The sequence below is a fragment of the Cyprinodon tularosa genome, unplaced genomic scaffold (genome assembly GCF_016077235.1).
Source record: "Cyprinodon tularosa strain WSP-4 unplaced genomic scaffold, ASM1607723v1 ctg163, whole genome shotgun sequence".
NCBI lineage: Eukaryota > Metazoa > Chordata > Actinopteri > Cyprinodontiformes > Cyprinodontidae > Cyprinodon > Cyprinodon tularosa.
The window spans coordinates 181,511-198,704 of NW_024038467.1; the positions used below are offsets into that span (position 1 = coordinate 181,511).

General features: G+C 37.1%; 1 long non-coding RNA gene across 1 annotated transcript; it reads right to left on the reverse strand.

Moving 5' to 3' along the window:
* Positions 1-15,201: 15,201 nt before the first annotated feature.
* Positions 15,202-16,202, reverse strand: LOC119780618. Its single transcript, XR_005280428.1, has 3 exons — positions 15,841-16,202; positions 15,461-15,509; positions 15,202-15,367 (listed from the first exon to the last, which is right to left on the reverse strand). It is a non-coding gene; the product is annotated as an uncharacterized LOC119780618 (long non-coding RNA).
* Between the last annotated feature and the right edge of the window lie 992 nt (positions 16,203-17,194).

Consider the following 17,194-nt stretch of genomic DNA (forward strand, 5'->3'; position numbering starts at 1 on the left):
TTTAGAGAAGCTAATAAACCTACCAGCCATGTTTGGACTGTGGAATGTGGGAGGAAGCCGCAGTAACCTGAGAGAACCCATGCACATACAGGGAGAACATGCAAACTCCAGGCCAGAATCTGAACCAGCTCTTAATTAATGAAAGAGACAGTTGAGAAAAAAATCAGCAGTAGCTATATTTAGCAGACGAACTATTACAACTTCTTCCCCACTGCCATCAGAAAGCTGAACTGTTGAGAAAACTCTCAGTTACGTCACCGACTACGCATCACACTGATAACACCAAACCAAAACATTACATATTTGCACCATATATGTTTAATGCTCTTAACTTCCATATCAATTTTTTTTGCACCATGTTTTTTCTCCTACACTGTTAACATTTAATCACTGCTGCACTTTAAGAAATGGAAATGTCATGGGAGCTGTATACACTCTCATTTTGTATACACTCTGTGTATACAAAGTTGTCTATGTCTCTAAGTCATAATTTAAGAAGTCTAAAACAGGCTACCCTAAATGTATTTATTTTTTTTCCTGATTGCAAATTATTCGTAATACCATGCAAATTTGATAGTACTGTATCGTAAGGGTAATGTGAGAGAGTAGAATTATAATTTGCTCGATCCCTTACACATCCCCTATAGATAATGTGAGTTTTTTTTTTTATTTGCAGTCCAATTTTGGTTTTTCATATCTGTTTTGGAAATCAACAACTACCTTTAAAAACTTTGACTTTTTCCATAGAATAGTGCGCAGTAGCTACTCTAACACACAGATAAGACTGACAGACTCATGGTTGTTGTTTTAGATGCACTCAGTGAATAAACAGTCCCTGAGTTACACCCCTAGGTCAGAGAAAGACATCGTATTGTCACTGAGCTGGTAAATGAAACTCTTTTGCTTTTCTCTCAGAAACAATTTAACGACTCACTGACCACACTTCTCGTCCAGCCAACAAAAGGTGTTGTAGCTCCAGTCCTTCAGCAAAAACAGCAGAGAGGAATGCCATTCATAGGTGTTACTACAAACCCATTCTGCAGTTTTAATTTTGAGTCTGTGTATATATATTAAATTGTTCAGATATGCAAGAACTATTAAATGCATGTTTTTCCACACAACAGAGTTAGAGGGCAGTGTTCGTCTGTTTCAAAGGATCTAGAATTATCAGATGGAATGTGAAAGAAATAAAACTGCATCAGCCCTAGTTTCCAAATCATGTGCTGTTATTAAGAGAGTCACACAAACATAGATTATACCAGAAATTATAACTATCAAAAGCAAACTATAAGATCATTCAAGTTTGGAGCCAAAGGAAGTGTGAACAATACTCTTTTTGGGGTTTGTATCTCGACAGCACTTTGGTGATCCTAAGGGGGATTCTTAGCAGTAATTGGTGCTCTAACACTTTTGTCTCCTCTGAAGAGACACATTGAGAGCATCTTGAGAATAGTCCTAAGTGCATCTGTCTCTCTTGAGGAGTCAAGAATAGCGAACGTCTTGAAAACAGTCTTATTTACCCAGGGAGTTTGGGTCTTCACCAAACTCTCTGCTTTAAGTTCAGGACTTTGGAGCTAAAACACTTTGTACTTTGATCTTAAGAAATATGAAAAAAAAAAAAAAAAAAAAAGTGTGCTGGATGGATAAAAATGCCATTAGTTTAACCTTAATGGTTGCTGTTTCTCTTATTGTTAGACGTGGTTTTTGTTAAAAATCTATGATTTCAGCCGACTTTTAGAACCAAAAAAAACATCAGGTCTCACTTTCTGTTATAATTTTTTGCTGTTGAAGATCTAAATACTCTAATCTAATATTACCTTGTATTTTTCAATCTCGGTAAATTTCTTAACTGTTTTCTATCCTTGCAATAAAATATTGTATTTATTGGATTTTTCCACTTTTGTCAACAACGACAAACAACTCTAACAAATTTATCTGTACTTTATATAGTTAGACCTCCCAACAGTATGATGCCTCCATGTTTTACCATCCGGATGATGATTTAAATGTGATTTGAAATTGTAATTTTGTTACAAACATTGCATTTTGTATGTTATCCAGTAGGTTTGAATGTAGTCCCATCTGCCCAGATCGCCCCTCTGCCCCTTCATGTGCTCTTTATTACTTGCATTCCTTGAAGGCTGATATATGGGCTGCAGACTAACAGTTGTCTTGTCAACAGTTTATGACACCTGAGCTTACTGTATATCTCTTCCGCCTCCAGAAACATGGCATAGCTGCTTCCTAAATGAATTGATTAATAGAATTTCTTCCTGGCAAGGGTTTATTCACTAATTGGTTAACTCATGAATGTAGCTGGTCAAACTATTTTTAATTTGCTGTGACTAAATATTACAGTTGGTTTTGTCTTAGTAAAATAAAATACATTAAAAGCTTTGAATTTAGAGGACAAGGGTTAAACAGCTCGAGGAGTGTGAGTTTACAGGCAGTGTGTATTAAAAATTTAAATTGGCAACCTATTTATTTAAACAAAACAGAAACATTTTCTTTTCCCTCAATCAAACCTACATATATCTTTTAATACCTCACTGAAAAAGTTTACCTTTTGGTGGTCATTTAAACCAACAACAAGAGTGATTTACCAAGATGCTTGGACATGCACTGCAGGCCTTTCTAAAGGCAGACTGGGCAGCAGACAGGACGCTGGCCAGGCCTGTGTTGTCAAAGGCAGCAGACTAAACAGTAAACAGACACCTCACAGGGCAGAGTCAGAGTTTAGTTCAGCTGTCATAGACTCAGAGAAAACAAACAGATAGTCATGTTTTCCACAAAGCAACAACATCATAATCTCTCATAGTTAAGGCAAAATGTACAAAAAAAGGCGCTTGTATGAAGAAGCATTTTTCTGGTTGTTTTAATTACACAGCGATGAATGGCACAATGACAATATCTATAAGACGCATATCTAATTGTGCTCAGTGCTTCTGTGTAATTTGTGAATGTGAGATCTTTCTGTGGAGCCTCTGTGGTGCCGGGTGTACAATAGGAGAATCCGGCTTTATAGCGGGAACCTCTCTTTGGGCTTTGGCCCACTGCCAACACTCGGGCTGTTGGTTTAGCCATTGATCCCTGGAAGTGGCAGTGGAGGCTTGAGGCCACCACATTGGTGTTCATATAAATCACAGGATATGGTTGTTTTTAGTGCGGTTGACCCCCCTCCCTTCCCTATCTCTACAATCCCTGAAAAAGCTGAGACGCTTATTACAAAGGCTGAAAATAATCTTCAGTCTTCAAATAAGGCCAGCAGGCCACAACACAGATCGGCATATTTAATGCTTCTTTGGTCTCTGTAATGTTTGTCAGTCTCAAGCTCGGTGCTGTACAAATAAATTGAGTCCTTTTAACTCTCATCCATTCATCTACAAACCTCCCACACAGTTGCATTTACAGACAGGCAGGCGGGAACAAACGCAGAGGACCTTCAAATAGCTGTTAGGACTCATGTTCTTTAATCAGAGGCAGGCTAATTATTACTAAGACAGCTACTGGGAGAGATCATCAACTGTTGTTCACATATAGTTTTATTAACACTGCTGGCTAAATTAAGGACTGGATTGCATATTGAGGTGCAAAGACAAGTGATTTTACAGTTTTTCAAATATAAAAAATATAAAAATTGTGAAAGTTTTTTTGGAGCACCTTTGTCCTCAGTTACAGCTGTAAGTCTTTATGGAAATGTCTCCACCTGCTTTGCAGATCTATAGACTGAAACACTTCCCCATGTTTCTCTGCTAAATCAAAGCCCAGTTAAACTAAGTGGAGAACAACTTTGAAGTCTTTCAACACCTTCTAAATTGGATATAGGCTTAATTTTTACTTATTCTAACACTTTCTTTTATACCTGAATATCTATTGTATCTCTAGGTGGATAATTTTCCTGCTTGAGGCTGAACCTCCACTGCAGCTTCAAGTCTTTGCAACTTTGGGGAATTTCTTTTTTCTGGACTACGCTGTTTTATGGAAGTCTCCTATAATTTCTGAGCAGCCTCCCATTCTTGCAGATGAAAATCACAAAAGCATGTTTATTCTCGGAGACATATAATACCCAGTCTCATTTAACTATGAAACCTTCTTTCATCCTTTGTTATCTCTCCAACATGGGTTGTGGTAAACTGTTAATCCCAGTAGACATTTTTAAAACAGTTTTCTTCTTGCCAATCTTCCATGAAGACCAGAAATGTGGAGAGCATGACAAATAATCTACCTTCTTTAGTACAGATTACCCTGCTTTAGTTGTGGAAGGGGCCTAAAGGGGAACTTTTAGATTTTGTTATGGTGTATAATTCAAATAAAACACAATAAATTTATGGGGTTGGACAAAATATGAAAAACATCAGTCTGAATACTTTTCCAAGGCATTGAATGCAGACAGTTATACCAAAATGGAATCCTCTATTTCTGGATAATGCTCGGTTAATTATAGTAAGAGCTTTTTCTGTCTTTTAATTAATTAGAAAAGAAGTCTACTGTTGTCAGCCTTTGGCATGTAGGCATTTTGAAAACCCATATTTCCATAATCGGTAAGATGAAAACACTTCAAATTCCAAAGTTAAACACTGAAATTTGTTAGAAGATAAAAAGGAAATTTTGTCTCATGCCCAGAGGCTTATCCTTCTAGCTGTGGAGTTTTCGCTGTGTGAGGGCAACAGATACACCACCCACAGCCCCACCTTCGCTGTAATGAAAAGTGTTATGAATGTATGTGCCCTAATTCTCTTCCACTAATGTCTGTGGGTGGCAAAATTAGGGTGGGCTGTGCTGAGGCCACTTAAATGGGAAACCGTGTCCAGTTTAACTGGTCTACTCTAAGCCGATTTTTTAAGGTCACATTGGCATCAATGGGGGATTAGTTTGGTTCAGATCAATGTCTGATTGGGATCTTTCTCTCTGCCATTGCCTCCCTCTGTCCTGGGAGAATGCAGCCAAAGTCTTGCGATTTGTACTTGGGGAGAAGAAAGGTTCTCCCCTCCCATGGAGGACAAAGACACACATTAGCTCAGTTTTGCAGTTTTTTTCTCCTCCAGCAGCAAAGCTCCTAGTCAATAGGATCAAACGTATGAAGACATGACCGTTGATGGCACCCCATTGCAGCTGCTGCAGCTACTGTTGCACTGCATGTGTGAATGTGTCAGATACATGCATGCATGCGCATACTGTATGTGTCACTGTAAGTAAAGAGGAAAAACAGATGGCTTTACCACTAAGTGTACGCATATGTTGCAAATGTATGGCGGTAAACATTTCTTAGCATGTGTGAGGAACGAGCTCTGGAAAACTGATGACCACATTCGTGAAATGTTTGTCATGTTTCCCACTGGAGTCAAATTAGTTTTATTTCAGTTCCACAAACAAGCATGCAGTTTATACATTTAGAAACGTAGCTTGTTTGTAAAGTACCACTAAACCAGTGTTGTATATAGTTAGAAATAATGAGCGTTTCAATCCCCTTAAACCACTAAATTTGGTATATTTTATTGGGATGTTTAGCTGACACATGTTGAAAGAAGCAATACATTTTTGTTGTTGTTATTTTAAGGCAGGGGGAATATATTAATTTCCCTATTTACTTTGATGCCCCTAAATAAAATCCATCTGAAACTATTGCCATATGTGTAACTGTGTGTAGTAATAAGGTCAGGGGTTTGTTTGGAAACTTTGAGAACAGAAAGCATCATGACAACCAAGAAACACAGAAGGTAGGCAGGGTTTAAGTTGTCAATAAGAAAAACAAAAAAAAATATGGTAATGATACTATATTCAAAGCTTTTTAAATTGCTCTTTTAATAGATCTGTTTTGTCCATCACAAGCAAATACACTACTACATGAAGAATAAACCAGGACACAGTGGATAACTCTGCAGAGATTAACTGTCCCACAAATATGACCTTTATCGGAGAGGGGCAAAATGAAATACATCATGAAGAATGCAACATCAGATATTTATTTTGCAGATTGTCATGAAAGATCAAATAAGTCTTCCAGGCTGTAAAAGTGGCTGAAAAGTTCACTATAATGCATTACTCTGAGGCAACTTTAAAACAAAGTGATGTATGCTGTGTGTATAATTCTCTCTGTAGGTTCAGGAAAGTGGAGTAAAGTCAAGGAGAAGATAGATGGAGCTAAATATTGGGTCATCATGGATCAAAACCCGTTTAGCCAAGTTCACATTGTACAATGACAACATCTTTTATCATGAAAAGTAATCTTTGCTCAAAGATTAAATCTGGGATCAAGTGTTCAAAAATTTTTCTTGATATCCAGACAAAAAATCATCCAAAGAAAAACATTTTTAAGCTCATTCAAACAAATGGAAAGGTATTGACTACAAATGCCATATTGTTGAAAGAAACAGAAAATTATTTTAAAAATCTTTTTTCGAATCTGGTAATTCATCCTGACACAATACAATTCTTTCCAAAAATTTTTGAAAGAAAGTTCTGAAGAAAGTAGTTCCTGTGAAGGCCTTATTAAAGAAGAAGAAATCATGGAAGCTATTAAGTCTTTTCATCCAGGAAAACCCACAGGATTAGATGGAATACCTATTGAGGTTTATCAGGTATTTTATGAGGTTAAGAAACCACTACTGGCTAGTTTTAATTATTCATATAAAACAGTGTTTTTGTCAAACACTCAAACAGAAGGTCTTATTTCCTTGTTATTGAAGCAGGAAGCAAATGGCCAGTATAAAAACCCAGCATATTAAAGAAATTGGTGACCAATAACGCTTCAATGTTATGATGCTAAGATCCCGGCAACGTGTTTCGCTATACAACTTAAGTCTGTTTTACCAAATATTTACCAAGACCAATAAGGTTTCTTACAAGGAAGAAATATAGGAAATAATATTAGACAATTATTGGAAATCATAGAAAATTATAACATGGAAAATAAAAAAGGATTAATTTTTGTTGCTGATTTGGAGAAGGTTTTTGACAAAATTAACTTCGATTTTATATGTAAAAGCTTAGCTTTTTTCAAGTTAGGCGACTTAATATTACACTGGATAAAGACGTTGTATAACAAAACTAACTGTAAAATTATAAATAATGGACACATCTATGGGACAATACCTTTTGCCATGAAATTATTAGCAATTAAAGTCAGACTGAAAAAAAATATTGAAGGGCTCATGAATAATAATATTGAAATTAAAATAATAATGTATTCGGATGATACAAGTTTCTTCATTAGTCACATTCCCTATTGTTTACAGAACCTTATAAATCTTTTGGACATATTTTGAGAGCAATCTGGGCTTAAACTTAACTATGATACATGTAAAATATTAAGGATTGGAAGTTTAAAGAAAACATCCTTTCAAATTAAATTTAAAGTGCCTGTCTAGTGGACAGATGGACCAGTTTACATACAGTACCTGGCGTTGTGATCCCAGAGAATCTGGAAGACGTAAATTCAGTAAATGATGATAATATTCTAAGAAAGCTGGATACATTTTTGCAATTATGGAAAGGGAAATATTTAACCTTGTATGGTAAAATATCTCTTGTTAATTCTTTAATTACTTCTCAATTTGTTCATTTATTTCTGTCTTTACCAGCTCAATCCCACTTTTTCTTAAAGTTTTATTAACAGTAAATCTTTGTTTTATGTGGGAAGGCATGCCAGAAAAGATAAAAAGAAAAGTTTTTTTACAATGAATATAAATATGGGGGTTTGAAACTCCTCAATCTTGAAGCTATGTGTTTGTCTTTGAAAGCATTAATTGTTCCAAAGATGTACACAAACAATAAGTGGTACACAAGTGTCTTATTGGGTCTTGTATAACCTGTATTGTATCATAAGAAATTGTATCCTTTTTTAAAAGTGGTGCCTTCCCATTTTACATATGTAGAGAGGCTGCTGAGAAACATTTCAGGGTTCATAAAGGAAATAATCCATTCATGGTGGTGCTTTCAATTTTATGTACCAGAAAAAAGAGATGAAATTTTACAGCAGATATTATGGATGAATTCCAATATACTAATAGATGGACAGCCTTTATTTTGGAAAAGCATGTTTGAAAGAGGAGTTATCTTTGTTAATGACATTATTAATGAGAATGGTAAAATTATGGAGTATGAGGAATTTAGAATTATATATGGTGATGCTTGTTCAAACTTTTCTTTTAACTCACTAGAGTAACTGGAAAAAATAATTAACAATGGAAGTGCTAAGCTATATGTTTGTAAACCTCCAATAAGAAACTTTAATAGGCAAAAGGGAATCAAAATAAATAGAAACATATAGAAATTCTATTTAATAAAAAAAAAAAAAAATCACTGATGGTTGCCCAATATAACACATTTGGAAAATTGGAGGACTACTTTGACTGCCTGCTACCCTGGGATAAAACATTTAAATTAATTTATAAAACTACTGTTGATGTGCAAAATCTTTATTTTCAAAATTAAAATATACAATTTCTTACCCACTGGAAAAATGTTAAAGCTATGAGAGTCAAATGATTTCCGTTTCTGTTGTCAGGAGTCTGAATCCACCCTGCATTTGTTTTGGTATTGTCATATAGTGTCTCTATTTTGGGTTGAAGTTGAAAAAATGTGTTTAAGGATTGGTCTGTCTATGAAGCTTAATGTGGTTTCTGTTTTCTGGGAGAGTTTATCAACAGTCACGACTTAGTTAATTTAATCATTGTACTTGGTGAAAGGTTTATCTTTAAAGCCAAAAATAGATTTTCACTTGGTACAAATTTCTTGAAAGCATTTATTCAGCATTATTTAATTTTAGAAAGTTATATGGTTGAAACCGATGATGAAGCGAAAATTTAAAAAATGATGGGAAGTTCTCCAATGTTTATTCTGAAAATATAATTTGTGAACGAATGAATGGGTGAATGAATGTGAATGAGTGTGAGGGGAGGGAGTGTGGGAGGGAGGCTTTTGGGTTGGTGTATTATCTCTATAAATGTATGCTGTGTTGGCTCTTTCTATACACAAGGTGACCTAAAAAAGTATCAAACTGTTTCCATAATTTCTGGGAAAATGTAGCCCTGTCATTACTGCTGCAACCGACTTCTGATCCTTGTCACTTTTTGCAGGACCTCACTTACAGATGATTCTTTTCTGTTGTCCTTTTCCTACTGCAATTGGAATTTTAACATATAAAACTTCACCTTATTTTCTTGTTTTCATTTTGCCTAATCTGCTAATGGAAGTCTTTGGTATAATTATGTTGCAGCAATAAGTCTGATGTTTAAGTTTTTTTCCGCTGTGCAGTATGACAGAAGTTTCCATTTTGTCAACCTTACACAGTGGGACATGTTAAGTCTTGTGATTTTATAATTTACACAGTGTGATCCAGAATTTAGAGGCTGCAAAATAAAACAGAACCAGTTAAGATAAAGTAACATGAGCGAGCTGTCTTAATATTATGAGATTGTGATTAATTATTGCATTGCTTATTTAAAATCGCTGCTTAGCTACTGTTTTACCAAAAGTTTAAATCATGAAAAAAATATTCTTGTGACAGTGAAAGACATATATATTTTTGTCTGCTACTTGTTACAGCTCAATGTATCATTATCCAATCAAACAAAAAATCTACTAAGCAAGCAAGGCAGACCATAATTTGTAGAAGCTGTCAAGTGGTCTGTAATTAACCTTTTCTGTTGCCATTATCTTTTAGATATCAAACAAAAACAGAGAATGTTTATCATGACTTTTTTTTTTTGGCACTGTTGATATAGGCAGTGCAGAAGGGCTTAAATTGAAAAAAAAATCCAGCAATAAGATTAAAATAAACATTCTAGACCAAAAAAAAATGAAGTATTTATGAGTGACATATTAATGAAATGCTGAATTTTCTAACATCTCAAAAGCCTTGTAGAAGACCTTTTCCCATGCACATTAGCATGCAATTCTTGTATTTGCTAGCACAACCATCTCAAATTACTGATTCAAGTGTACTACAAGAGTCTTGAGCCCATTTCTGTTACTGCAACACAATGGCCTCCCCTCCTTTTTGGATGAAGTCTATTGAAATCCTAAGCAGCTGAGAGTGTTTTCTGTTCTAAGTACACTGATGATGGTTAGCTGAGTGAGGGTCGCAGGTCAGAGGTCATTCGGAGTCCTGGTGCAGAGGATGCTTAATTGACTTAGGAGCAACAATCTCAAACAGGCACCTTTAACAGCAGTCTCTCTCATCAGCATGTGCGCTTAATCTAAGACACTGAAGTAAGCATAAAAACCAAGGCAGCAGGACTAGGAAACAACAGCAACTTCACTTCTGCAGTTGATGGTAATCCAAAATGTAAAACTGGCAACAGGTGATGGAACTTCCATATCTAAAAGAGAAATAAAATTCAACTTCATCAATTCAATTTAGTTTATTTTTATAACTCCAGTTCACAACACATAATCTCAAGGCACTTTACAGAGACATTTCAAACAAATTATACAGTCAAATTGGTTAAAAGTTTCTATCAAGGAAAACTAGCTGATTGCATTGACTCATTGACTTACAAGACACACTCCATCTTGATAACTTTGCAGCAATGATATCAGATGGTATTTGTTTTGCTAAGCAGCAATCCTTCACACCGAGCATGCATGCAGTGACAGTGGAGAAAAAAATGGCCCTTATAACAGTAAGAAACCTTAAGCAGCACCAGGCTCAGTGTGAGCAGCCATTAGACAGACAGACAGACAGACAGACAGACAGACAGACAGACAGACAGACAGACAGACAGACAGACAGACAGACAGACAGACAGACAGATAGATAGATAGATAGATAGATAGATAGATAGAGATGTCCATTCATGATTGTTCCTTATGTTCCTAACAGAGCACTTCGCTCTCAATCTGAAGGTTTACTAATGGTTCCTAGAATTTCTAAAAGTAGAATGGGAGGCAGATCTTTTAGTTATCAAGCTCCTCTCCTGTGGAACCAACTACCAATTTTAGTCCATGAGGCAGACACCCTGTCTACTTTTAAAGCTAGGCTTAAAACTTTCCTTTTTGATAAAGCTTATAGTTAGGGTGGCTCAGGTTATCCTGAGTTATCTCTATAGTTATGCTGCTATAGGCTTAGACTTCTGGAGGACATAGGGACCCCTTTTTCATCATTCTGCTTCATTCTTTCTCTGTTCTCCTATTCTGCAGAATCTGTTAGTTCAATCTCTAACGTTCTGCTCTCTCTGCTTTTCCTCAGAGTAGCTTTGCCTCGTCTGTTCCTGTTTGGCTGTGACGTCATCCTGGAAAGAAACATCAGTTGTGCTGCTTCCACCAACACCCTTGTTTATAGATGTTGGAGATCGGCCTGTTTTCCAGTGTGGTCCTGTTTCTCTGACCGTGACTGAGTGGATGTGCTCTCTTCGTCCTCTGGCATGGAAGCTCGCTCGGAGCTCATCTGCCTGGCTGTGTGTTTCCAGGACGGGGCCGCCTTTTACAGCTGCTTTTTGTGTCTCTGCTTCTGTCTCCTTGAATCCCAGTCGGCCTCGGCAGATGGCCGCTCGCACTGAGCCTGGTTCTGCTGGAGGTTTCTTCCTGTTAAAAGGGAGTTTTTTTCTCTCCACTGTCGCTACAAGCATGCTTAGTGTGAGGGATTGTATATGAGTCAATGAGTCAATGCAATCAACTGGTTTTCCTTAGATAGAAAACTTTGTATCAATTTGACTGTATGATCTGGTTGAACTGTAAAGTGCCTTGAGATGACATGTGTTGTGAATTTGGCGCTATATAAATAAACTGAATTGAATTGAATGTATGGAGTAACGAAAATAAAACAGTTGGACCACAGCCTGAAACTGATGATACCTCAGTTTAGCTTCAAAGGCAGTTCTCTACAAATGGGTTTTTAACTTTGACTCAAAGAACTCTGGCTTTCAGGGCTTTTCCAGTCTACTGAAAGTTTGTACTAGATCAGTGCTGAATGCTGCTTCTCCATGTTTGGTTCTAGGTCTGGGTGTACAAAGTAGGCTGGAAGTAGAACACCTGAGAAAGTAGAGCACATCACTCCGGTTCTAAAGTCCTTACACTGGCTCCCTGTATCTCAGAGAATAGACTTTAAAATACTTCTGTTAGTCTATAAATCTCTGAATGGCTTAGCACCTAAATGCATCACAGACTTGCTATCAGTGTATCAACCCTCCAGACCACTCAGGTCTTCTGGCTCCAGCCTGCTCTGCATACCTAGAACCAGAACTAAACATGGAGAAGCAGCATTTAGTTCCTATGCTCCACTTATCTGGAACAAACTTCCAGAAAACTGTAAAAGTGCGGAAAGCCTGAGTTCCTTTAAATCAAGACTAAAAACACATTTGTTTAGGATTGCCTTCGACTATTCTAGTTAAACAGTTCAACAAAAACATGTTTTCTTTAATCCAACTGTTTTTAATATTGTTTTTTTGTTTCTGCATTTTTTATTTTATTTATTTATTTATTTCTTTTTTGTTTTTTATTTATTTTTTTTATTTTATTTTTTTTCCTACTTGCTTTGATTCTGTTTTATCTTCCTGTATTTTAATCATGTAAAGCACTTTGCATTGTCTTTGTACTAAATTGTGCTATACAAATAAATTTGCCTTGCCTTGAGTGATCTGAGAGGTTGATACACTAACAACAAATATCTTATGTATTGAGGTGCTGATCCATTCAGTGATTTATAGACTAACTGAAGGATTTTAAAGTCTATTCTCTTATTGAAGATGTAAAACATCCTTGGAAAAAAATATTTAAAAAAATATAAAGTGGAGCTTGTGAAAGTCCATGAATTGAGCTTGTGTCTGTATGTCCAAGTAAGGGTTTGGGGTGGAGTTATTTTTGTTACATGGCAGGGACAGGGTAAGCCTAATGTCCTAGGGAAATCCTAGTTTTGGAGACTTACAGGTAGATTTAGAGACAGATTTATTTTGTCAATTTGTACACACAAGAAATTTCGTTTAAAAAAAACTCTAGACGAGTTCATTTTTTAAAATGCAGCCTTTAAAACAGTAATAAATACATAAAAAAATAGTAATATAAACATATTTCTGTATATTTACAGTTCTAAAATTATTTTTTTTATAAATAAAATAACCAATTTTACACAACATTTTCAGCAGTCTAATGGCAGTGGGGAAGAAACTGAATAGGTACTAATCGGGACTACTTAACTGGTCCAAAGATGATCTTAGTGGGTTTGGTGTTAGGGTTAGGTCTGAGGAGCTCAATTCAAGTTAGGGTTAGGAATATGTTAGTGATGGTTAGGGTGAGGGTCTGGGTTAGGCAATAGAAATGAATGGAAGTCATGGAATGGTGTGTGTGGGGGGTGGTATGTGAAGGTGAGAGTGAATAGCTGCAGGAGGGAGACTGCATGTGTAGTCTCCATGTGTATCTAAGGCCCCGTCCACACGAAGCCAAAACGAACACGAAACGCTGATATTTTCCAAAACGTTTGCCGTAAAGACGGAGACGTAAAATAAATGTGAGCGTCCACACGAATGCATGAAAACGCTGCAAAATGTATGCCAGGCCTGTAAGTGGCGCTGTGGTGCCAAAGCAAAAATAAGCGACGAAATGTTGGGCATGTGCACTAATATTTATACATGGTTGCCCTGCGGCTCCATTTTCGTGGTGAAGTGAAATTCAGGTGCTGAACTATGTCGTCGATATTGCTCTGTTCTTCCTGGAGATATTCCAGAAGAAGAAGATTCTGTTGTAAGCCCGACAGCAGGGTGAGTAGCATTAGCAACGGCGCCATTGTTGTTGTGATACTGGTCGCGCATGCGTGTGTAGAGGCGACGCTATGACGCATGCGTGTAAAAAAAAATATGCGGTTAGGGCGTAAAGATGGAAATGCGAAAACGGCGTTTCAGAATCTTCCCACTCTGAAGGCTGAATAAAAAAATGATCGTTTACAGACCCCCGAAACGCCGGCTTCGTGTGGATGAGAGGCTGGTTTGGTGAAAAATGTGTGCGTTTAGGCCAGGGTTCATCTTCGTGTGGACGGGGCCTAAACCTCACTCCTAGTGGGGGTTGAGGGGGTTGGAGGTGTGAGAGTCTGACAGCAGGGGGGGGACTGTCTTCACAGTTTCAGTGAAAAGAAAGATTTTTAAGTCTCTTTGATTTAAGACATCAGAACCATTTTCCCGGTGAAGGTCAGGCAGTTTATCTTCCTTACAAAATTTTACCTATATCAGTTCTTCTCTCTGAGCTTTGATTTATAATTATTAAAATAAATATTCAAACTTATTTCACAGAAGTAACTAATACATCCAGTGAATGTTATTTCAATGTAACTTTAAAATGTGGCGACAATGTTTATAGTGTTTCGCCGACATTCTCCTGACCCCTGTGTTCTTATCCATCCCTGATCCATCTTCTGTGGCTGAATCATGGAAAAAGTTTTTCTCACCCAACCAGTGTGTTGTATGGCACTCCCAATATAAAGAAGTATTCCTGTACTATCAGTGGTAAAACAAAGACAAAATACAACAGTTTGTATCTGCTTTTCAGGTTGTCTTTGGCTAGAAGCTCAATGTAGAAAGAAAGGAAGACACAATAAAAAACAACATCATGAAAACAGAAATTAGTGCAAACAATTAAATTTGTCAATAATTTGTTGATTATTGTCATAGGCCTACACTAATATGTACTACATGTACATACTGCCCATGATTTATATATCTCTTTAGAAAAAAACTACATAACTGTTTATAAAAAAAAAAAACAATGTCAATTTTCTAGTTAAATAATTTTGTACTTAAACCAAGATGGACAAACATGCTTCAAAAAAAGATATTTTTGAATTAATAGTGAGATATTGTGCTTTCCTTATATGTTAATTATGTAAAAAAAAAAAAAAAAAAAAAAAGAATCTGTTCCTCCCCCACCAGACTCCCTTTTTTCCTCCAAGCTTGGATCCTCTAGGAACAGCAACTTCCAAACAGCCCACCCCGCAAATTAACAAAGACAAGATACCAGAAGCAAAATAATGTTATATTTCAACTTCAAAACCCTTGATAACATTTTTTGAAGCAAAGAGAAAATGCAAAATTACATACAGTGGAGGAAGAAAAAAAATTAAATGGTCATTTTTGATGGGTAAGAGGGGGGTTGGGGTTTCCCCTACACAGAGATATTTCAAAGGATACGCAACAATTAAGGAGAAAAATAAGAGAAATTTTGGTATTTGCCTAAACACAGGAAGGGAACACTATACAATGGAGTAAATGTTGAGGTTGTCAGGGTACGGAGTGGGGCAGTATTCTGCCATGTGCATCCGTCTAACAGTGGATGGTGCTGCAACTGGGGCTCCTTCTTCTTTTGCCATGGCTGCAGGAGCGTAGTTCCTTGTAGCTCTGGCTGTAGCCCCTCAAGTCAGGCCAGCTTCGTCTATAAGGAAGACCTGAACAGAGGGAAAACATGTGTGGCACAAACTTAATAAATGTGGTGGGTGCTCCACTGATTTCACCGTAACTATGTCTGGAGTTTGTGAGACCTCTGCTGCTCCATGGATAATCTGCCTGCAGCCTTTTGTCATCATGATTCTTTTGGAAAACACAGAGAGGTTTAATGTCTACAGCTATGCAGGGGGAAATGACATTTGTATGTACGTAAGTAAAAAACGTATAAATCACTGAAATACAGTGGAGCAAAAGTGTATTTAGTCAGCCACTGATTGCACAACTTTAGAAAAATGAGAGGGTTCTCTAAGTGTTAATCATTCACTTCAACTCCGAGCAGTGATGTTTATGAGCTGTTGCTAGGCAACAAAAATTTCAACTCCCTATACAAATTTTCTATGAGGTCTTTTTAATCACGCTTTGAGGTTAAATGCAAAATACTGGACGTATTGGTCCAAAATATATCACCACTGACCTTTAGAGCACTGGAGGCATGTTCTCTGGAGCAATGAATAATTTCTCCAATCAAATCTCCAATTGAATTCATTTCGTTCAATTTGCATGTTTTCTAAGCCATAATAAGGCTTTGTTGAGCTACTCTATAAAGCCTGGAACTCAATGCTAATGCTCCCGGGGACTCCGGCATTGCGATGGCTGGGGCAACTTCCTCTGGGCTGTCTCTCCTCCTCCCTTGGTTGGGGTTGGATTTCCTGGGTTGGCCCCTCCTTGGTGCCTTTGCTCTTTGGGTCCCTTTGGGCGTCTGGGGCTTTGGGTCTCCCGGCGCTGGACTCAGTGTTCTCAGGGGCGCCTCTTTGGCTCTCCACAACCAATATTGAGCATTTTTCCTTTGGATAAACTTTACATGCACAAGTGCACTCTCACAAATAACTACAGGTGCTTGGTTCTGGGTACTTAGAGATTCAGATCTATACAGAGGCCCATATTCTTATCTTCAGGTAACACAGAGCACATGTCAGATTAAATAATACTACTTATACTTCAGCGATAGTATCTAGGTTTTACTTTATTGTATGTCTCATACCATGTCCGTTAGTTGTGCTGTTCTTTTTACATCTCTTTGCGGGTGATGAAGCAGACTGAAAATGTTTCATCATTATCTCCCTTTTATCTCCTCTTTCTTTCATCATTTCTCCTTTTTTTCTGTTTTTCCTCTACTGTTATACAAAACGTCTTCAAACCAAGTCCAGTGGACTGTTTTTTAAAATTTTACGGAATGACTATGACCTGGATGACTGAGAATCTTCACCAGCATGTGAAACATCTTCAAACATTGAAAACAAAGTCCAGTGGTTGACTTTTCCATTTGTGGAGTTCTCGATGACTAATTTTAACAGACCAAAAGGTTTTTTTTTATCTTAAATGCAAACTGAGGATGTAGGTTTTTATAGTTTTTAAACAATTATGGTACATGACATAATTCCAGTCCTCTTGAGTCAAAACCTAAAAAAAAACAGACAGACAGACAGACAGACAGACAGACAGATAGATTTAACTTCATGTCAGAGCCTGACCTGCAACACAGTGACCGAGCACCAGAGGAGGGAGTCAAAGTTCTTTCTTGGATCAACAGGGTTCAAGTGCAAATCTTAAACCTGCAGCTGAAAAGGTTCATGCCTAAAACGCTGCTGGGACACACCAGATGGAAGTGAAATTAACTCATCCATCTTATACTAGACTTAGCAATATGTGTTAGTGTATTACCTGTACTGTAGATGAAAATCCCATAGAAGACCAGCAAGAAGAGCACAGCCACATCCTTTATGACCTTGTTCAGCACCAGCAGCTGTCTCTGAAGGAAAGAAATAGAA